The following is a 23724-nucleotide window of genomic DNA, read 5'->3' on the forward strand; positions in this document are numbered from 1 at the left end:
ACAAAACTGTCATTTAATTGTTGCTCTGAAAGCTTCTTTAGTGAAAACCAGCTGGTGTTCTGCTTTGAAACAAACTGCTGTTGAGGTCTGTGTTTTTAGGTTTAACCCCACAGTTTCTGAATGAACTGATAGTTGTTTTTTTCCTGATCAATGTGGACGTTATAATTGATGGTAACATTTACTGATCATATAATCAGCATGACAATATAACAGTAGAACATTCTGACCACCTGACTAATACTGTGTTGGTCCCTTTATGCTGCTAAAACTCCTCTGACCCAGTGGTTCATCAGAACCTCTGGGGATCCTGTGGATCCTGTGGGTTGCAGGGTGGGTCCTACCTAGACCAGGCTGATCCTGGACCATCCCACAGATGCTCCATCAGATCTGGATGTGGGGAGTGTGGAACCCAGGTGAACAGCTTAGCTCTGTCGTGTTCCTCAGACCACTCCTGAGCAGTTTTAATCTGTCCTGCTGAGGGTGGCAGCTGGCATCAAGGACTGCTGTTGCCATGGAGACTAGGGGGTTGTTTGTCCTGCAGTGTTTAGGTGGTGGTACATGTCAGACATCCACATGAACGTCAAGGTTTCCCAGCAGAACGTTGCATTAGAACAAGATGATGGATGATGTTCTCTTCAGCTGTCAGTGGTCAGAATGTTGTGGCTGATCAGTGGATCTGTCTGCCTTTACTCTGACATCCAGAGTTATACAAAAGTGTAGAATGTGTGCAGTGCAGAAGAGATTTACTTTATTGTATGCAGTTTTAGTGGTTCCATCAGAGAAAATCATATCCATATACAGATTTTTATTAATTCCAGGGCTGGTTCAGTAAAGATTATAATAATAACTACATCACATAATTCTTTGTTGCAGTTGGAATTTTGCAGACTGAGAGATGGTTGAGAAGGTTTGCAGTTCTTGTTTTAGCAAAACATGTTATAATAGAAGATCTTTATTGTCATTGTACATGAAATTATCTGCAAACCAGCAAAGTGCATCAGTCTGAGGTATCTAAAAATAAATAAGTAAAGAAAAATGCTTCTAAAGCCCATAATAAACAGAATATTTTGAGGGAATATTCTAAAAAGGAAAGAAAAGCTCCATTCTCACTCCTCTCAGGATAAACTGTCATTAAAATTGACTTTAAATTTAGCTTCAGCACAAGATAAAAACATTTACTTTCATTACTGATGTTGTCAAGTTTTAATAAAGTTCATGCTACTTTTATTAAATGATGAAAGTGAATAAATTGTATTTCTGTGATCTGTGTTTGATTTCTGTCTTTTCTCCTGTCATCCAGATGTTCAGAGGGAGATGATGCCACATCTGGTCCAGCAGATGGAAGGTCTTGAAGTTCTCTGACTGGCCTCGACTGAAGATGGTCGTCTCACTGGATTTAAGGTTCAGATGCTCAGTAACAAACTCCACCAATGAGCCAACAGGGAAGCTTTAGGTTTATTAAATGTTGCTATGAAGGTTTCGCTGTTTTTCTTTGTGAATGCAATGAGCTCCAACTGAAACTTGAATTAGAACTTAGAAGTAAATCCTTCCATCTGAAAGGATTTAGTTGCATTAATAACCTCATAACATTCTAATTCTTATTCCAGTCTTGGTTGGAAATAGAATCTCTGTATTGATTCAGGTAAAAACTGAACTTCACAGCATGTTGGAGCAAAACAACCAGATGAAAACTGTGATGGTGTTGGATTGTCAGACCGTAATGTTGCAGCTCAAAGCAGCTTTTCTAGCTCAGTTCATTCTGACATTCAGCTATGAATCAACACAGCAGATGGTGATCCATGCTGTGGAAATCTCACATCTCCTGATTTAATGGGGCTGCTTTGCACTTTTTACGCTGTTTATTCACCAACACTTTATTTAATAAAAGTCCCATCTAGTTTTTATGAGGAATGTGATGTTTTAATTTCTCTTTAATTTCTCTGAATAACTGCAGTCTAATGCAACAGCTGGAATTGTAACATCTGTCCTGATATTGAGCATGAAGTATTGATCAGAATACTTATGGTTAGCAGTCATCCCTGAAGTTTTACATTCAAATCTTTACTTGTGTTGTGAACTTTGGTAAGAAGCAGAAACTTTAGCGTTGCCATGGATACATGAGTGTTAAATTCTGTCCATGTTTCCATTTTGGGAAATTCAGTCCAGCAGATGAGTTTGTTTTTACTGCCAGCTACCATTCAGTCTGAGATATTAAGAATAAATAAATAAATAAATGTGCATAATGTGGAAATGAACAGATTTTATTTTTATTTATTCCTACAGCATGTAAAGTTCCAGAATGTGGAGGAATTTAGTCTCACAATCACAGACAATAAATATTATCTGAAAGTCGGGTTATTATTGTTTATCAGCACAATACAAAAAGATTCATGTTAGAAATATTCCAGTTAAGACTCTAGAATATCATGATTTATGTAAATTTACCTCAATAATATGAATGTTCAGGTTAAGATTGTGCAGTGATATTTATTATGTAAGTTTAGCTGATTAAAGTTTATGACGCTGCACTACAATATTTATTATTTAAATTTACATCATTATTATAATATTTAGGCTCAGACCCTACAGTACTGAGATTAAGAAATCAAATATTCTATAAAATCTAAATACACTGAACTCATTTGGATATATTTAAGTGAGACTCTACAATATTATTTATGACACAAATCTATCTAAATCAAAATTTTAATCATTTTTACTCCAAACATTTACTGGACTGATTTAAATATTAAAATCACTCCTTTCTAATCCTCTGCTGTATGTTCAAACCTGAGGCCTTAAATAGAAACACACAAGTATCTGATTGAAGGAACTTCTGCAGAGTCCTGGTTCCACAACATGATGATAGAATTATAGACAAACTTTAACAAAAGCTGCCTGAGAGTTTACAGCTTTTTATGTTAGATTTCTTCAGTAATTTAATGAGAGTTATCAGCAAAAATCAGGTGTTCATTTGATGAACTTCATTTCCTAAAACATCCAGAATTGGAGCTCATATCTTTGGCAGCTGTAAAGTTTCTGCTCCTTCAAAGTTCACAACACAATGAATGAATTCCTAAAACACTCTCAATGCTGGAGAGCGTTTGATGCTGAAGCAGTGACCAGTTTTTCTGTTTCTTCTCTGGAGATGCACAATGAGGGACATCTGCAGAGACTGAGAAAGAGTCTCACCACATCCTGACATGAGGAAAAAGACTTTATTGAAGACTACAATGAGAAAAACTATCAGACAGCAGACGGCTGCATTCAAGGTGAGATCTGAACATTTGATCTGGAACAGGAATTCAATAACGGCAGCATGAGCTTCATTTCAGTCTGTAGCTGCTGAATTCATGGATGAATCATCTGGCACTAGAGAGGAAGACCATCAAACATCCACGTCAGCTGATGGAGGTCCAAGAGTCTCACCCAACAAACAACCTACAGAGTGAAGACCTCCAATCTGATTGGACGGCCTCCTATTCAGCCACATGTGTGAACAAATGCCTCTAAGCTGATTTGTTTTCTAAAATAAATCTAGTTTGAGTCCTAATCTCTGCCTGAGTGTTTGCTTCTTTACACTGCTGTTAACAGTTTAGGCTGTTAGATTGTTCCAGATAAGACAAGTACAAGATTCTTCAGAGCTGTTCTACCACGAGCCTGACAGGAAGAACTCCAACAGCTACTGAATGTTCCTGTGGTTCCCTCAAGGCTACAGGAGGAGCCCTACGAGGACGAGCTGGTCCACCTGATGGTGGCCAGTCGCTGCGGTTCAAAGCCAACACCGACTACGTGGACTTCTACTGGACCACACGGAGGCCTTCAAACCGGACCAACAAGTTCAGCGACTCCCCGACTCGTGGGTCTGAGGACACTGCCGAGCCTCGGTCCAGCCGGCCTCCTGTCTGTGGGTGTTTGAGTGCTGAGAGGTTTGTGGATGCATGTGAACGTTCTGTGTTGAAACAGCAGCTTTGGACTCAGTAACGCCGGGAAAAACCAAGAGCTCCTTTATTTGTGACTTCCACTAAAAAAACTGAAGAAAATAAGTTTGCCAGGGTTCTGACTGATAACAGATTATTAAATAATGAAAGTAATCCTTTAAATATTCCTTTAAACAATCCTTTTAGGTCTACATTTCCTTTACACTGACTTCTTGTTATATGTACAAGTATTTTGGGTGGAATATACCATTAAGCCCAATGTTCAAGGGTTCTTCTGGGAATATACCATTAAACCAACCTTTTAGGTAAATGTTCCAGGATGTTGGGTAGAATATACCATCAGATCAACCTTTTAGGTCTACATTGGAAGATTTTAGAGTAGAATATTACTCCAAACCATCCTTTAGGTCTACATTTAAGGTGGAATATTCCTTTACACCAAGATTTTTTGGTCTACATTGAAGGATTTTAGGTGGAATATTCCTTTGAATGAACTTTTTAAGTTTATGTTCAAGGATGTTGGGTGGAATATACCATCAGACCAACCTCCAAGGTCTACAGTAGTGGATTTTAGGTGGAATATACCATTAAACTCACCTTTTAGGTTTACATTGGAGGATTTTAGGTGGAATATTCCTTTTAACCAGCCCCTCAGGTCTCTTTGAGGATTTTGGATGGAATACTCAGTTAAAGCAACATTTTAGGTGCATGTCCAAGGATTTTTGGTGGAATGTTCCTTTAAGGTGGATGTTTGAGGACCTTGTAGGTGGAATACTTCCTGAAACCAACCTTTTAGGTCAACATTCAAAGATTTAAGGTGGAATATTCCTTTAAACCAACCTGAATTTCATGTTTTCATCATTATCAAGTGAGAAACCTCAATCCAGACTCCTCATAATGACATTTGAGATTTATGCTGCTGTTATTTGTTTAGTCCAGACTAAATGACAGAAATCCACAACTGTAATTTTATTTCAGGACTCGGTTATTAAATGTCAAAACAATCCATGTGACTCTAAAAACTCAACAGCTTTATAAACTCTAAGATTAAACTCTCCACAAGGATCCAAAATAAGTTGGACTTCTACATGAGAGCTTTAATTATTCTTCATCTACTTCCTGAAAAGTTTGGTCAATAAAAAAGACAAAAACTAATATTTTCAGCTGAACTAAAGACAGACTTTGTGATTTTTCTGCTCACATGTTGTGTTGTTGTAAACTTCCTCTTTCAAATAAATAGCCTCCTAACCCCCTGGAAACCAGCGTTTGTCCTGTTTTTGTGTTGCTCCTCGGTGACCCTAGACAGCCGGGTCCTAATGTTTTTTGAGCAACACACCATACTATGACGTTTTTACAATGATGGTTCTACTATGAAACCAGTTTGACATGTTCAGGTGTTCTTTGTGTGAAAACTCAGACATTTCAGGGATCAGAAGGTGGTTTTCAACTTTCTTTGTTAACTTTCTGCTTCAACTTTAAACTAAATTTACTTCACTAAGCCAGCCCTCTGGACTTCCAGTAAGCTGTGTTCCTATTGGCTGTCCAGGTGGCTGCTTGGTGTTATCAGGAACACCTGAGCAGCTCAGTGTCTTCCTGCTTTATTTAGCTGCAGACAAACATTTCCTCTGTTTCTCTTCACCAGTGAACCGGGTTTGGTTCCATTGCTTTAGTTTGTTCTTTAGGCGTTGGCTTGCAGCTTCCAGCAGTAAAATCATCTTTAATGTGTTTCTTGGTGTGTTTTAGGGCTTTGTACTGGATAGTTGTCTTGGTAAATGTGGTTCTTCAGCCACAGTTAGCACATGGTGCTAATGTGTGCAGTGATTAGTGGATTTGATGCAGCTGAGTTGTGTCTTTATCTTGGCTGTAGTGAGTCTTTAGAGGTTTTTGGTCAGACACATTCTGTATTCTTGTTTATGAACCAACGTTGGTTGTCCAGAAGGTAAGAGTTCCTGTCCTGATTCTCTGTTCTCAGAGGTTCTCTGGTAGGCTGCAGGAGACTTTAGTGTTTGGGTTGTGCTCGTTTGGTTTTTGTATGGTTTCATTTGGACGACTATCTTGAGGCCCCTCCATGTGGTTTAGTGAGGTTTTCTGGAACAGTTCTACAAAGCAACCTGCAGCAGAAGAGACTTTGAGAGTTTTTAGGAAGTTCTGGAGACCAGACTTTAGAGCAGCAGAAACATTTGTCAGCAGTTTGAGCAGGAGAAGGTGAGCTTCAGAGTAGAAATGAGACAGAAACCTTCTTGACCCGTGTGGTGAGGTCCTGTACCAAGAGTTTGAGCAGGTTGTGAAGAGTCTGTAGTTCTTTGGTCTGAAAGCACAAGAAGAGTCGACTCATTAAAGGAGAAAACAGGAGATCTTGTTGGTTCTTCTGTCACTCTGCAGTTTCCATAGACTGAATATCAAGTTTACATTTTATATGATTTCCCATGTGAGCCCAAGAAGACTTCAATAAACTCCCTCCATCCCCTGGACACAACATATTTTATTACCATGTTAAATATTTATTTTAAAATATGTTTTTGAGTTTTAATCATAGTTTTAGCAGTTTTTCTCTTTGCTTGTTTAGTTTTGTCGTCTGTGTGAAAGGTGCTAAACAAATAAAGTTGAATTGATAAACTGAATAATTGACTAACTCATGATTGTGACAACAGAAGTATTTTCATTGTGATTTAAGGATTTGTTTCATTTTTAAGGTTGGGGTTAAAATCTTGACCGAAAAAAAAATTAAAGAAATAAACTACATTTTAAAAAAGCAATTAAATAAAAGGAAAAAACATTTAATACAATAAAACTTTTCAAAAGAAAATTAAACATTAAATACAATCAAATTATATTAAACAGACAAAATATTTAATTAGATAATTAAACAGAAGATACAAAACATGTAATTATGAAATTAAGCAATATTTTTCAAACAAATATTAAACATTAAAGATGAAATATTTTAGATAATTAAACATTTTAAAAATACAATTAAAAAGAATATTAAACATTTAAAAAAAATATAAAACATTTAATTAGATTATTGAACCTTTAAAAAGCCAAAAGATTTAATTAAACAGTTAAATGTTTAATTAGAAAATTAAATCTTAAAGACAATAAAACTTTAAATAGGAATTAAACAGAAAATACAATGAAGCATTTAAAAAGAAAATTAAACATTAAAAGGTGTTAAAACATTTAAAAAGAAAAACCTTTAAGATTTAATCAAAAAATTAAACATTGGGAAAGAAAAGGAATTTTTTTCAAACAAGCCGATAAAACATTTGAAAAAAAAAAACAATTAAACATTAAAAAGACAAAACATTTCTAAATCAAATCAGACATTAGAAAAGAATAAAAGGAGAGAAAAGAGCAAAACTAAACATTTAAGAAGAATCAAACTAAAGACAAAACATTTGAAAAGACACCAGTTAGACTTTAGAAGATCAAATTAAACAGAAGAGACAATAAAACGATCAAAAAGAGCAAAAACAGATAAAGGACTTTAAGCATTTTCTAGTCTGAAATGAAAACATCAAGTTGTTCTTCAAACATTTCCTTTTTCTATGTTCTTGGTTTGATTGTGGACAGATTTACTAAGAACTCATTTCAGAAAACTGCTTTCAAGATAAAGTCTACTAGTAGTTGAAGGCATTGATCAAACTAATGTTACCTTCTGATCTCCACAAACTTTACTGTTCAGTGAAGAGAATCAAAGTTTGTTGAGGATTTCTAAAAAACCCACAGGTGAAGGTCTGAGAAGAACTCAGATGGATGTTCTAAATGTGAAATCAAGACTCATGGTCACAAGTTTTAAGGCTTCTGTTAACCAGAAAGTTCAAACTAATAGAGAAGTACTGAGAAACTTTTAGGATTTCAGTCCTCAGACTGTCTGAAGGTTCAAACTATCAGAGAAGTACTGTGGGACCTAGAAAATTTCAGCCCTCAGACTGTGTGAAGGTTCAGTCTAACAGAGAACTACTCAGGAACTTAGAAGATATCAGTCCTTGGACTGTCTGAAAGTTCAATCTAACAGAGAACTACTGTGGGACTTAGAAAATTTCAGCCCTCAGACTGTGTGAAAGCTCAGGTCCTGAGGACTCGGGAGGTGTGGAGGCTTTGGAAAGTCTTGGAACTGAGGGTTCCACCCTCCAGCACAAAGGCTGAAGTCCAACCTCCTGAGAAAAACGGTCGAGTCGAGACTCGAGTTAAAAAAAAACTCGAAAACGACAAAAAATAGATGATAAATGCGCAAAAAAAAGAAAATTTAGTATCTGAGCAAATAGCTCAGGGGGATAAGAAGAAGACTACCAAGTGGAAGGTCGCAGGTTCAAGACCCGCCACTGGCAGTTTTGTTTCTTTGTCTTTGTCAGGATTTTGAGAAAATTTAAGAAGTGTCTGGTCTTGAACCAGCGACCTGCAGCTCCATAGGCAAATCCTTAACTCACTGAGCTACAGATCAGATACAAAGAAATAAATTCGTCGTCCCTTTGACATCGTAGTTCCTGAAGTGACCGCATGGGTGGAGCTAAGGCGGAGTCTGGGTGGAGTCAGGGCGGAGAGTAGGCGGGGAGGTGGGTGGCGGCCTCCCCCCTCTACTCCCCCACCTCCCCCACGACCCACCACACCTTCCCCCGCCCCACGAGTTCTTCGAGTCTCCACCAGTTCTTCGAGTCTCCACAGGTTTTCCCCAGTTTCTGGAGTTTCCACCAGGTCGGAGGCAGAACAAGTTGTCATGAAGAGGTGTTGAAGTCGGCCAGGATGGACTGACTTTTTACAGTGACTAGAAGGAAGACGACTAGAAGAGCAGGTCTTTAACCACCATCCATAAAATCCATGGAGTCGCTCCAGAGAAATGAAGGAAGGTCAACTTTTATCAACCTCCATCCAGATATTCAACTTGATATCTTTACTTGGAGATTTTTAGCACCACAAACCTTTAGCATCACACTTTATTATCATTTATTAGGACTTTAATGGAATCCACCAGCAGATTTAGTTTTTGTTGACAAATTTTATTCTTGTCATCGTGGGACTGCAGTATTTAAAACTGTTCCTTCTATTTGACCTCATGTTTATTAGTTTTAGTGGAGAAAGTTATTTTAATTGTCCATTAGTCTCTTAAAAAACAAATAATAAATTGGATTAGTCAAGAGCTTTAAATTTCTTACTTTGTCATATTTTAAATATGACAAAAAAATATAAAAATAAAGCGTCTTGAGACAATTTGACCTGTAATTGGCGTTATATAAATAAAATTGAATTAAAATTGTGTGTATCTTGTAATGTTGGAGTAATTCAGCCATATATGTTGGAAAACACATTTTCTTTGTCCATTAATCTGTTGATTGTTTTCTCCACTAATTCATTTCTTGTTTTGGTTTATAAAATGTCAAACCCAAATATATTCAGTTTACTGTCATAAACACCAAACAGATTCATGATTCATGATGCAGGAATCAGGCAGTTTGTCACTTTTTGATCTTAGTTTAGTCAGAAAGATAGTTGATAATGTGTGAATTGTTGCAGCTTGTGAGCCGTAAAAGGTTTTAATCTTTGGGGTCGAGTGTCAGAAAACATTTAGAAACCAACATCAACAAAACACTCAACAAAGATTTGAACATCATTAAAGGGAAATCCAACTTTTGCATGACAATGTCTAATTAAAGGACATTTATTTCCAACGTAAATGTGTTATATTCATCCTCTGGAGCTTTCTCTTCACATCGTCTTCCACCTGGACTGGTTTGGTCGGGAGCATGTGCAACAAACATTTGAAAAACTGCACTTTAACATCAATGAATGACACTGAAGTTTAATCTCTACATAAATGAGACTGAGTCTGGATGTGCTGCTCTGTCATTAACTCCTAAGTTTAGGGAAAGTTCAAACAAAAGAGGACAGTTCAGATCAGACTTGAGAATGAGCTTATTTTGAACAAACATCTCAGACTTTCTGAGCTTCAGCACCTCTAGCAAGATATTTTAACAACAAGCAACTCAAGAGATCCAGAAGTTGGAGAGAGTTAGCTTTAGCTGAGCCAAAGAACATGTGGGACGCTAACCTAGCAAACATTTCAGACTTTTCTCTGTGAATTCTGAGAAATAATTTCCTATTTAATGACAGAGCTACACATCTTAACTCAGTCTCATTAAAACAGACTCTAATTCAGTGTCATCCATCCATATTAAAGTGCAGTTACCCAAAATGTTTGTTGCATGAGCTCCAACAAAACCTGTCCAGGTAGAAGGCCACTTTGACAAACAGGAAGTGGAAGATTCCAAGCAGATTTATAGAAGGGGGAACCGGACTGTACTAAGTGTTGTCCAGTATAGAGGGGTGTTTTGTGGGTTTTTAAGGCTGATAATGATTATTAGTGAGACATTTGGAGTAGATATTCATTTGCAGTAAATGAAAGTATTTAAAATCTTGGAGTTAAACTTAGAAGAACACAAACTCTAACAGAAAACTTTGTTGATACGTTTTTGTTTTGTTTACAGATGTTAAGCTAAAGGAGTTTTATTGGTGACGTCTAACCAATCAAATCACTCCAGAAGACAGAGCGACCACAGGTAGATAAAGGTTCAGAGCCAAAGTAAATGTATTTATTACCAGTAAAAAATCAAATACCAATAATCAGTAAATCAATCAGCCCACAATTACTACAATTCTACAGTGTATGTCTCTTTCCTTTGACTTGTTATTTGTACAATCTACGATGTATATTTTCTACTATACTACTACGTTTGTTTCCTCCTCCTCTGTTGTTTTCTGGATTGTACTCAGCTGCATGTCTTCGTCCACCAGGCCTCCGTTGACTCGTCCCACCTGCCGTCTCTGGAAGCTGAAGCTGGATTGGAACAGACCAAAGTACAGTCCAATCACGATGCCAGCTGCCTCTCAAAAGGCTCCTTCATCTGGCAGGTGGCAGCACTTCTTCTGAGGGGAAGCTGAGCTGGTCCAGCAGAACTTTGGAGATGTGTTCCAGTGGTTGGTGGATGTGTGGGGAGATAGAGAGGGACCTTTGAATTATTCAGAAAGGAAAACAGGGAACCCATTGGTAGTTTTAGTTTAGGCTGCTACTGAGGTGTGTTTTTGGGTTTTAAGAGGTGAACAGGAAGAGTTTTTTTCCTATTGATTACCTTTTACTTTGTTCCTGGTTGGAATGCCCATCAATGTCAACATGAAGTTCACTTTTAGTTCTGTTTATTTATTTTTATTTTACTAACACCCATTTGCTTTTAACCCCTCACATGTTGTGTTGTTCTAAACTTCCTCTTTCAAATAAATACTCGTCTAACCCTCTGGAAACCAGCGTTTGGACTGTTTTTGTGTTGCTCCTCACCTCCTTCAGACAGCCGGGACAAAACAACGTTTTGTGGACTGAAGGCTTTTCTATGACGATTTTAGAGCTACATGCTAAACTATGACGTTTTTAGAGCGACATGCTAAACTATGACGTTTTTAGAGTGACATGCTATAGTATGATGGCACGTTTTTGCAACATGTTGGAAAAATCCCATTTTTTTTCGACATAGTATGTCGAAAAAAAGTTTAAAAAAAGTATACTATGGCGTTTTTTTGCGCCAAAATTCATGATGATTTTTTTTCAAAGTAAACCTTACCATAGAGTTTTTCATGGCCTCCTTTACATTATTTCATCATTTGGCACGTTTTTACAACATGTTGAAAAATCGCTTTTTTTTTTGACATAGTATACTATGGTGTTTTTTTTGCGCCAAAATTCATGGTGATTTTTTTTTCAAAGAAAACCTTTCTGGAGTGTTTTTAATGGCCTCCTTTACATTATTTCATCATATGGCACATTTTTACAACATGCTGAAAAATCCAATTTTTTTTTTGACATAGTATACCAGCGAACCCCAATTGGCGGCCCGCGGGCCACATCCGGCCCGCAGTATACAAATGTCTGGCCCGTACCAACCCAAACGCACTAACACACCTGTCCTAATGTGGAAAATAAATGCGCTGCGCTTTTTCATTTTGATCTCATCCCACACTGTACCCCTGACCTCCAACCTCACCCTGTTGAACGCGCGTGAACGTAAGATCTCCTGCACGCTCTTTTCAGTCCTGCAGTGAATCCGTCTATCTTGAACGCTAATAGTGGTGGTACCAGGCACATCTGTCCAAACCCAAGAGCATGGCTAACACGAAGAAGCGTAAAGTGGACTTTGAAAACCGTCAGTTTAAATCTGACTGGACTGATCGTTTTTGTTTTATTGTACCAGATCATGCTAAGTCTAAGCCGACATGCTTGATTTGCACGCAAACTGTGGCTGTCTGCAAAACAGATAATCTGAAGTGGCACTTCAACACTATGCATGCTGCCAGTTTCAATGCCAACTATCCTCCAGAATCCGATCAGCGCAAGCAAAAGATAGCAAATATGATAACATCATACAAGCACACCGTATCGACGATCTCTAAATCAACATCGGCACAAGAGAGCGCCACAGCTGCATCATTGCAGGTATCCTGGAACCTGGCTAAAGCTAAGAAGCCATTTGCTGATGGTGAGTTAATGAAATCCTGTGCAGTTGCTATGGTTAGCGAAGTTTTACGTCATGATGAAAAACAAAAGAAGACTGTTGTAGAACTACTAAAGCAGGTGCCATTGTCGGCTAATACGGCTACACGAAGAGTGGAAGTTTTAGCCGCGGACTGTTTTTCCCACCTACTCACCGATTTGAAGAAAGCTGAAGCTATTTCACTAGCCACAGACTCGTCCTGTGACCGCACTGATATGGAACAGCTTTCTGTTTTTGCAAGATTTTTTGATGGAGAGACGATTCGGGAAGAGTTGCTGTGTCTTCTTCCTCTGACTGGGCGCACAACAGGGGAAATCATCTTTACCGAACTGACTCAATTCTTTGTGAAGAATGGCTTGTATGTTGGCAAAATCGTCTCCATTGTCACCGACGGGGCTCCGTCGATGGTGGGACAACACAAGGGCTTGGTAAGCAGGCTTTCCGCCGTTAATCCGGCACTCCTGGCATTTCACTGTATCATTCACAAATCAGTGCTATGCGCTAAACTGTGTGGGAAGATGAAAGAGACGATGGATACTGTTACAAGACTGGTTAATTTGGTTCGTGAAAGTTCCAGTTTGCAACATGGCCTTTTCAGAGCGATGCTGGATGAAATGTCAGCGGAACACAAGGATGTCTTGCTGCATAACGATGTCCGCTGGCTGAGCAAAGGCCGTGTGATGAACTGGCGTCCTTCTTATCTACCCTGCAAAGCCAAAAAGCCCAGGAATTTAAAATGTTTTTAATCGACAATAACATGATGGGATATGTTTTTTTCCTGTGTGACATCATGTCTCATCTAAATTGCCTTAATCTGCAACTACAAGGCAAGAACCACACGTTGCGGACATGTACGAGGCAGTTGAAGCTTTCCGTTCAAAGGTAAAACTTCTGGAGAAAGACATTCAGGGGAGAAAGTTGCACTTTCCACGTCTGAGGGAGCACTGTGAGAAGAACAACATGGGTGAGGATCAAGTGATGCAGGATTTTGTGAGTAGCCTGGCAAAAAACTTTTATGAACGTTTTGAATGCATCCCCAAACTCTCAAGTGACATCCTCCTCTTCCTGAGACAACCATTCTCTGTCTCAGCTGATGGTCAGTGGACTGCAGAGGCCAAAAAGTTGTGGCCTTCCATTGACGAGGCAGTTCTTCAGATGGAGGTCTTGGAGATGGGAACATCTGATGTGCTCAAAGCACAACACAGGGATGTTGGGGTGAATGACTGTTGGATCAACATGGTTCCCCAAGCTCGATTCAGAAACACCCGAGCTATTGCAATGCTCCTACTCACAATGTTCCCCTCCACATACATATGTGAGTCATCATTCTCCTCAATGAACTCAATCAAAAACCAGGACAGAAACAGACTGTCCAATGCTCATCTTGACCAGTGCCTCAGGATTGTCACAACAGAGTACAGGCCTGATATCAGAAGCATTGCCTCCTCCCAGTGCTGTCACTTCTCTCACTGATTGGTCAGTGAGCATTTATTGTTGTCCATAATGCAACAATAACACTTATGATTACATTTTGCTTTAAATATTTTCATGGAATTTTTGCCCCCCCAAAAAAGCTAATATTATTTGGTATTTATATGCTGATATGATCTGATAATGTACACATTAGTTACATACAAATGTAACTAATGTGTTATTGTTGCATTTAGCCACATTTTAAAAGTACCAGAAACATCTTAAAATCTGTGTTTGTGTGTAAATAATGAAATAGTTGCCTTTGTTGTTCTGTTTGCTGGTTCTGGTGTCATCTAATCTAACTTGGTACTTCATGAGATGAATATGTTGTAGTAATGTGATGTGTCTGTGGAAAGCTGTTTGGACGTTTTGCAGATGTACACTGTTAAACAATATAATTACAGTACAATAGCATTCAATGATATGTCAGACCTTGAAAATCTGTTGAAAATCTGACAGTAACCTCTGCCTCAGGATGCTCTGCTGTCATGTTAGTGCCGTTGTTTAAGCTTTGTATGAGCATGGACCGTATACATGTAAATGCATTTGGTTTGAGATCTTTAAAGTTAACATATTTCAGTGTGTTGGTGGGAATGTGAGTCTGATAAATGGGCATTTAGGTAAATAAATGGTTGGTTTTGGACTTAATTTGTTTACAGTACAATTTCTTTTTTTTTGCGAGCCTCTAGGTTTGAGAGGTAGACGTCTAAATTATTACTACTGCTGCTACTACTACTACAAATAATAGCAATAACGTCAACTTGCACAAAAAACAAAGTGTATGTTTTGGCCCTTGTCTTGGCACATTTGAAATTATTTGGCCCCTGGGGAAAACTAATTGGGGAACCCTGGTCTAGGGTATCAAATGCTTTTTGTAGGCCTACAAAGACGCTAACCAAGTAATGTTTTTTGTCCATAGCATTAGTAATTTCCTCAGCCAGTTCCATAATTGCTGTAGAAGTTGAGAGATTAGAGCGAAATCCATATTGGCTGTTTCTTAAAATTTTATATTTGTCAATAAATTTATTCAATCTGATCGCAAACAATTTTAGAGAACTGTGGAAGTAGTGATATGGGTCTGTAGTTCAAGAAATCATTCTTATTCCCTTTTTTGAAAAGTGGAGTAACTTTGGCTATTTTCATACGATCTGGAAATATTCCTGAAGTGAAAGAAAATGAAAAATATATGTGAAAGGCTCAATAACAACATCTATAATTTGCTTTATCAATGTCATATTCATATCTGTATAATCATTTGATTTTTTATTTGCAAATTTATGAATGATGGTCAAAATTTCACTCACTTGCACGCTCTCAAGAAAAATACTATTTACATTATCTTGTATAATTCCGCCATCAAAGTTTACATATGGGATATTTTGTGATAAACTCGGACCAATATTCACAAAGTAATTATTAAATTCATTTACAATTTCTTCTTTTCCATAAATATCTACATTGTTCTTTGTAAAATAGTTTGGTATATTTGATTTGACCTTGCCGTTTTGCAAGACTGTGTTTATTACACCCCATGTGTTTTTGTGCTATTTTTATTTTTATCTAATAGCTTGGTGTAGTAATCCTTTCTTTGTCTTCTTATGATTGATACAAGTTTATTTTTATATTTTTTGTACCTCACCTCTGCATTTTTGTTCTCAATTTGAGAAACAATCTATAAAGATATTTTTTTTCCTCCAAGCATTTTTCAACCCATTTGTCATCCATGGGTTGTTAAGAGTATTTTTTTCTCCACGAGGATGAATTTTGGTTATTTTGCAGTTTTTATCATATAGATCAATAAAAGTTGTCATAAAAGTATTGTAGGCATTATTTAGATCACTTGTATATACTTGATCCCAGTTTTGTCTTTTCAAATCTTCTCTGAAGGCCTCTAGAGCCTGACTAGATTTATCCCTTATAATAACTGGAGTTTCCTCTTGCACAGTATTAAAACATAATTTTTCATAAATTATAAATACAGAGAGATGATCACTCACATCTGTCATAAAGATCCCACTAATTATTTTGCCATGTATATTTGTATATATATTGTCAATGACAGTAGCACTATGAGTAGTGATCCTAGTTGGTTTGGTTATCATGGCACATAGACCTGCAATTTCCATATACTTCTTAAAGTCATTTGTTGCTACACTGTTTCCCAGATCGATGTTGAAATCACCACACAAAATTAATTGTTTGTTGACATCCCCAAACATTTCAATGATCCTATCTGTAAACAAGTCAACACCAGGCCCAGGCCGTCTGTATACACAACTAATCAATATGTTTTTACCTACGTCATTAATAATCTCTACAGTAAGCGCATGCAATCAAGTAAGTCACAGTTACAGTTTTCTGCTCAACAACTTTATATTTTAGATTTATATCAACGTATAGGGCGACACCCCCTCCTTTTTTACTAGTTCGGTTTATGTAAAACATGTTGTAGCCTTCGATATGTACTTTGTTAACATGAATTTTCGTTAGCCAGGTTTCTGATATAGCAATTACTTTAAAAGTTTGCTTGAGATCACAAAGGAGCTCTTTAATTATTCCTAATTTGCATTTTAGACTCTGACTATTAAAGTGTATGATGGATAGTGCCTTTTTGGATACCATGTCTGTTCTTCTGTTAAACTGTTGTACTGTGAAATAATTACATTCGGCAGGCGTTAGTATTTTAGGCAACATCCCATCATTTTGCTCTTTTTGAACCACATAATAATCCATGGGGGGTTTATTTGCTTACATGCTATACTATGAACTACAGGCCATACTATGTTATTCTTGAAAAGTCTACTATACTTTGACATTTTCTGAACTACATCCTATACTATGGCGTTATACACAGAGTGCTTTGGTTACATGTTGATTTATAATCTAGATTTTTTTCTGTTTTGTTTTTTGACAGGATTACCACAGACCTGACCCTGAACACCGTTGACACCCACCTGAGGGAGACGCTGTCTAAGATCTCAAGGCTGCTTGGTCGTGGTTTTTCTGGTCCTGCTCCAGAACGCCTTCATCAACTACGTCTTCTTTTGAAGAGGCCCTCAGATGCTGCAATCTCTGACCTTCAGGAGGAACTGCTACTTTCACTCTGTAACGAGACGGTGGTTATTTTAAAGACCCAGCTCCTGGTAGCTTTGAGTGAAAGTTTAACATCCATCAAAACAGAACTACAGACAGTTAAATCTGAGCTGTGGGTCAGTATTTCAAACATCAAGTCAGACCCAGCTGCCCTAAAGCACGCTGTGGGTGAAACGGAAACTTCACTCTCCACATCACTGATGACATCGTCACACTCCAAAGCAGAGCACCTGTCTGCTGAACTTTTAAAAGTGGACTATAAATGTGAAGAATGTGAGCAGCAGCAGCCTGTGAGCAGCAGAACAGATGTGATCAGAAAGAAGTCATTTTCTTCTTTCTTTTCTTTCTGGTTGACTTGATGCTGTCAGATGCAGATGTTGGAGCTGATTCTGATCTTTCAGGATAAAAAGCTGCTTTTCCTTCACAGACTTTTCAGGAAATTATTCTCTCAGGTTTTCTCTGCTATTTATATTTTTATTATCTGTGATTATTTCATTATTGTAAAATAAAGTTTGAGGCATAAAGACTCATTTAGTTATTTTATTCCTGAAATCTTTGACGTCGCAGAACTAAACTTCCATTTTCCTTCTTGTACTTCTGATACTAGAACTAAACGTGTCTTCAACACTGATCATCTGGTTTTAATCAATCAGCAGCAACATCACAACAACAAATGAGACAATTTTCAACAAATTCATGAAACTGATGTCATTTAAAACTCTCAGAGTCTGTTTTAGTGTCAAATTAAAGCTAATTACTGACAACTAGAACATTAACTTTACTGTTTTGATCACATTTAAGTTTCCTGAACATTACATTAACGTCAACCAGCCACAGTTTTATGAACTTAATGAACCACATTACAGGAACACAACACACTTCAGCTGCTGACAGGAAAAAACACAAACATCGTTAGCTTAATGCTACATTAGCTTAATGCTACGTTAGCTTTAATCAGGCTACAACTGAGCAGCTAGCTCGGTTAGCATGGCTAACATTAAAGCTAATATTTACTATGGTAACTCTCTTCTCTGGTCAACACAGAAATAAACTCCACCAACATCTTGACTGCATGGTACACATTACATCTGACACTAAAGCTGCATATAAAGTGCATTAAAAGCGGCACCGATATGAAAATAAACATTAACTTACTGAACTATCAGAGTCCTTTCAGTGTCTGCTGGTAGAATCAGCCGAAGGTAGAAAACTGGTTAAAACAAGCCAACGGGCAGGAAAACTGTCTGTGGAAAATGTTCTGCTGCTGCACCGATAAATAAACCAACAGTTACTATATCAGAATTAATCCAAACGAGGAGAGCAGAGTCTCTGCTGCTTCCTCCATAGGACCTGTCAATCATTCCAGACCAGACTGTCAATCAAGTAGTCCCGCCCCCTGGCTTCTCAAAACTTTAACGCTCTATAAAAAAAATCAATATTGATTTATTTTAAGATCAGCCACCTGATCTCTCATTTTGACCATGAAAACTAATGAAAAAAAATTATATCCAGTCTATGCACCGTACTCTGTTTGGCTCCACACTTGCTGATGACCACTTCCGGTCTCAGAAAATGAAAAAAACAGACCTTTTTTCGTTTCTGTCTCTTACTGATTTTATTTTTTGGTTATTCTAAATATAAAATGACAATCAAAGCATTTTTTTAAAATTTCGTACATCCCTTTTTGATCATGAAAATGAAGAATGCCTTGTATTTCAATTTTAATTTTTGTATTTTAAAAAGAAAATCAAATAACCACTTTTTTGTTTTTCAATACCCGTTTCAGAACGGAAAATCCAATTGCCAAAATATACACGGACCCAGTCAAAGCCCTGATAATTAAATTATTCTGGTAAATGTACGCAATAAAAAACACTGACGCATCTTAATGTTAATATTCAAAGTTGTTTTTTTAACTTTAAAATCAGTTCTTCCACAAACTGTGATTTAGTTTAGAATTTTAGTCAGAAAAACATGAGTTTATGAAAATGCAGCAGACATATCAGCCGTTACTTTTATCTTTATTATTTACACTTTTATCCAGATTATAGAGCTAAATATAAATATAGTATAAGTATCATTTGTGATTTACAAATATTTAGGAGTTTCTGCAGATCTTTCACGAAAAAGCTTTGAGCTTTGGAGTTTTTTTTTTTTTTTTTACAGATTTATATTTATTATTATATTTTATTACTTATATTTTGTTTATATAGATTTTATTGTATTAATTTCTAGATTGCTTTATTTATATCTATACAATTTTAATATTAGCTTTTCCTTATATCTTTAGATGTTATATTTTATTATTTATATTTAAATCATATATATTATTTTATTAATAATTTTAGTTTATATATTATATTCTATTCTATTTTATTTATATTTCATAATTTATATTTAATTTATATATTTTGTTTTACTATATTTATTTCATTATATTTTGTTATATTTATTTTATGATTTATATTTTATTATAGATATTACTTTATTATAGTTCTCATATATATAAATTAAATATAAATAAAATATATATTATTTTAGTAATAATGTTAGTTCATATATTTTATATTTTTATTATTTTTCTAGTTTTATATTTTATAATTTATATGTTGTTTATATGTATTATATTTATTATATGATTTATTTTATTATAGATATTACTTTATTATATTTATTTTATTATAGATATTACTTTATTATATTTATTTTATAAGTAATATTCTATTGTTCTTTTTATTATTTAGAATGTATTTATATACTATTTTATTATATTAATCTTATATGTTACATTTAATTATTATATATTATGATTCTCCCCCCTCACTCCTTTTATTATAATTTTGTTATATTTTATATTATTTTATTGTATTTATTTTATATATTCTAGTGTATTTATATATATATTTGAATATATTTTAAAATTTCTCTTTCATTTATATAAATTATTTTATTACTATATTTATTTTATATATTTTACTATTATTTTTATTTACAGACACCTATGCCACTAAAAGTCCAGCTTTTTATTTATTTTTTTTTAAAAATTTAGGATCATGAAATAAAAGCTTAAATTTTAGCAAAAACTAAAATCTGCAGAATTTTTATATGAATAAATAGTTTTGAGTCACGGTTCTGACTCAGCTTCAGTGTCGGTTAAACTCTGACTTATTTGGTTTCTATGACGACCAGAGATTGAACATGAAGAAAGAAAATCTCAGTGCTAAACTGCTTTGTCTCAGATTTTGATCCATAAAAACGGCTGCCGATTTAAAAGGTGATGAAATCTTTGTAAACCACCTCATAATCTTAATAACTGAGACGTTATATTTACGTTTAATCAATTCAGACCGTTAAAGGTTCAGAATTAATTCCTCTTCCTGCCACCAGGAGGCGCTGAATGCTCACACCAGCTTTAATTTAATTCTCTGAACCCACGCATTCATTATTTCAGGAATTATTGTTATTTACAGCAGGCAGACAGAAATTAATCTGTTTCTAGAATTAATTAGCGAAAGTCTCGTCGTCTGAACTGCTTTTCTGTCGACATGAATGAGAACCTTTTTGGTCTAAAAAAGTTTAAAAACACCACAGAGGAAGCATTCAGTGGGATCCAGTTCAGAATATTTACATGTGGACAAAATAGTTGGTCCCCCTCGGTTAATGAAAGAAAAACTCACAATGGTCACAGAAATAACTTGAATCTGACAAAAGTAATAATAAATAAAAATTCTAGGAAAATTAACCAATGAAAATGAGACATTATTTTTGAACCGTGGGTCAACAGAATTATTTTAAAAAAATAAACTCATGAAACATGCCTGGACAAAAATGATGGTACTCCTAGAAAAGACTGAAAATAATGTGACCATAGAGACATGTTCAATCAAGGTGTGTCCTCTAATTAGCATCACAGGTGTCTACAAACTTGTAATCAGTCAGTCGGCCTATTTATAGGGTTACAGTAGTCACTGTGCTGTTTGGTGACATGGTGTGTACCACACTAAACATGGACCAGAGGAAGCCAAGGAGAGAGTTGTTCAGGAGATTAGAAAGAAAATTATAGACAAGCATGTTAAAGGTAAAGGCTAGAAGACCATCTCCAAGCAGCTTGATGTTCCTGTGACTACAGTTGTACATATTATTCAGAAATTTAAGATCCATGGGACTGTAGCCAACCTCCCTGGATGTGGCTGCAGGAGGAAAACTGATGACAAATGGAAGAGACAGATAATAGGAATGGAAACAAAAGAGCCCAGAACAACCTCTAAAGACATTAAAGGTGAACTCCCAGGTCAAGGTACATCAGTGTCAGATCACACCATCCATCATTGTTTGAGACAAAGTGGACTTCATGGGAGACGACCAAGGAGGACACCATTGTTGAAAACAAATCATAAAAAAGCCAGACTGGAATTTACCAAACTGCATGTTGACAAGCCACAAAGTTTCTGGGAGAATGTCCTATGGACAGATGAGACAAAACTGGAACTTTCAGGCACATCAGCTCGATGTTCACAGACGCAAAAATGAAGCGTATGAAGAAAAGAACACTGTCCCTACTGTGGAACATGGAGGAGGTTCTGTTATGTTCTGGGACTGCTTTGCTGCATCTGGTACAGGGTGTCTGGAATCTGTGCAGGTACAATGAAATCTCATGACTATCAAGGTATTCTAGACAGAAATGTGCTGCCCAGTGTCAGAAAGCTTGGTCTCAGTCGCAGGTCATGGGTCTTGCAACAGGATAATGATCCAAAACACACAACTAAAAACAGCCAAGAATGGCTAAGAGGAAAACATTGGACTATTCTGAAGTGGCCTCTATGAGCCCTGATCTAAATCCTATTGAACATCTGTGGAAGGAGCTGAAACATGGTGTCTGGAGAAGGAACCTTCAAACCTGAGACAACTGGAGCAGTCTGCTGATGAGGAGTGGACCAGAATACCTGCTGAGAGGTGCAGAAGTCTCACTGACAGTTACACAAATGGTTGGATTGCAGTGATTGCCTCAAAAGGTTGTGCAACAAAATATTAAATTAAGGGTACCATCATTTTTGTCCAGGCCTGTTTCATGAGTTTATTTTTTAAAATAATTCTGTTGAACCACAGTTGAAAAGCAATGTCTGATTTTCATTGGTTAATTTTCATAGAATTTAGAATTTTTATTTATTATTACTTTTGTCAGATTCAAATTATTTCTGTGACCATTGTGGGTTTTTCTTTCATTAACTGAGGGGTACCAACTATTTTGTCCACGTTTGTAGTTATAAATCATCAAAGATTGACTATTTAAAGTCCTAATAACCTGAGTGGCGGTTTAGATATGAATTAATAAATACTAATGATTAAAGGACATTTTTATGTCTCTGATTTGAACATTTCCTCTCCACAGCTGCAGGTTTTGTTCCTTCACAGTATTTTTAAAAATGCTATTAATCAAACTTTAACCCTCCTGTTGTCCTCATTTACGGGAACCAAAAAATATTGTTCCCTTGTCTGAAAAAAATCCCAAAATTCAGCAACAAAATTCCCCAAATTTCAGAAAATTTGCAAAACCTTCAGAAGGAAAATTCCAATAATTCCTTGATGTTTCCCTTAAAAGTTTTATTTTAAAAAAATTCCCCAAATTTGGCAAGAAAATTCTTGTAAATATTTTCAAAAATGAGTAAAAATCTTCCAAAAGAATTCTAAAAAAATATCTAAAGTGATTCCATATATATCAGTAAAACTTCTAATATTTTCTTTAAGAACATTCACATAAAAATCAACCAAAATTCAGTGAAATTCGCTGGATTTTGGTTGATTTTTTTGTGAATGTTCTTAAACATTTTTAACATTTCTTTTTTTCCACCAAAAAATGTTCAAAGATTTCCCAAAAATGTTGAAAATGTGGACATCAGAAGTTTCACTGTGAAAATATATTTTTTCCACATTTTCAAACTTTAAAACGGGTCAATTTTGACCCACAGGACGATATGAGGGTTAAAGACAAACTGATGGATTTTATTCTAGTTTTTGCTCTTAAATATCAAAATGTTTCTCCAGAGGCTCCAGAACAAACCTGATCGAGTTCTTCGGTGCTTTGAGACTTTTCTGGTCACAACTCCTGAAGGCAGCTCAGATCTCTTCTCCACGGACACCAGAGAGCTTCAAAGAGACCCTCTAGAACCTTTCCTCTCCATCTGCTTAGATCGCTCCCTCCGATGGTCTGAAGACACCCTGAAGTATTCCTCCCAGAAGACCTTCTCCATCAGGTAGAGCGTGAAACAAGACAGACTGGACTCTTCCTGAACCCTGGAAAGACGAAGTTTGTGCACCTGAACCCAACATCTGAGGAGACATTCAGCACTAGACGGGTCTGAAATGGAAAAGGTTGATGATCTCCTGGATCCTGGAGGCTCCACCAACACATGATGTAGAAACAAACACGGGTAAAGCTTGAGGACCAAAACGGCACCAGAATGAGAGGATCTAAGGCATCAGTAGAATCCATCTGGCTATATGGATCCGACTCCTGGTTACCAATGAAGACTCTCTCAGAAAGAACTGACGGGACCGAGTTAGACCAGAATGTTAGGGACGGGACTAAACATCTCCTGGAAATCACACCTCACCAACAAGTTGCTCTACGGTCCACATCCATGCTGGTTAACCATCATTAGACGACGTAGATCAGCCCTGGATGG

At 36.5% G+C, this 23724-nt stretch overlaps 1 protein-coding gene and 1 long non-coding RNA gene across 8 annotated transcripts in view; one reads left to right on the forward strand and one right to left on the reverse strand.

Annotated features, from left to right (window-relative positions):
* Positions 1-3553, forward strand: part of LOC111569309 (BTB/POZ domain-containing protein 10-like) — a 41245-nt gene extending 37692 nt beyond the window's left edge. For 3 of the 6 annotated variants that reach the window (XM_023271349.3, XM_035948676.2, XM_035948677.2), the window contains one exon: positions 1301-3553. The gene's annotated coding sequence lies outside the window, so the exon portion shown is untranslated. The remainder of the gene's footprint in view (positions 1-1300) is intronic. The other 3 variants (XM_055009043.1, XM_055009044.1, XM_055009042.1) reach the window with 3 other exon arrangements.
* Positions 3554-10806: 7253 nt separating this feature from the next.
* Positions 10807-23334, reverse strand: LOC129348563 (uncharacterized). 2 transcript variants are annotated; one of them, XR_008601157.1, is made up of 3 exons: positions 23100-23334; positions 16903-17051; positions 10807-10945 (listed from the first exon to the last, which is right to left on the reverse strand). It is a non-coding gene; the product is annotated as an uncharacterized LOC129348563 (long non-coding RNA). The 2 variants fall into 2 exon arrangements; XR_008601156.1 differs by lacking the exon at positions 23100-23334 and adding an exon at positions 18197-18473.
* Between the last annotated feature and the right edge of the window lie 390 nt (positions 23335-23724).

Source organism: Amphiprion ocellaris, chromosome 3 (assembly GCF_022539595.1).
Source record: "Amphiprion ocellaris isolate individual 3 ecotype Okinawa chromosome 3, ASM2253959v1, whole genome shotgun sequence".
Classification (NCBI taxonomy): Eukaryota; Metazoa; Chordata; class Actinopteri; family Pomacentridae; genus Amphiprion; species Amphiprion ocellaris.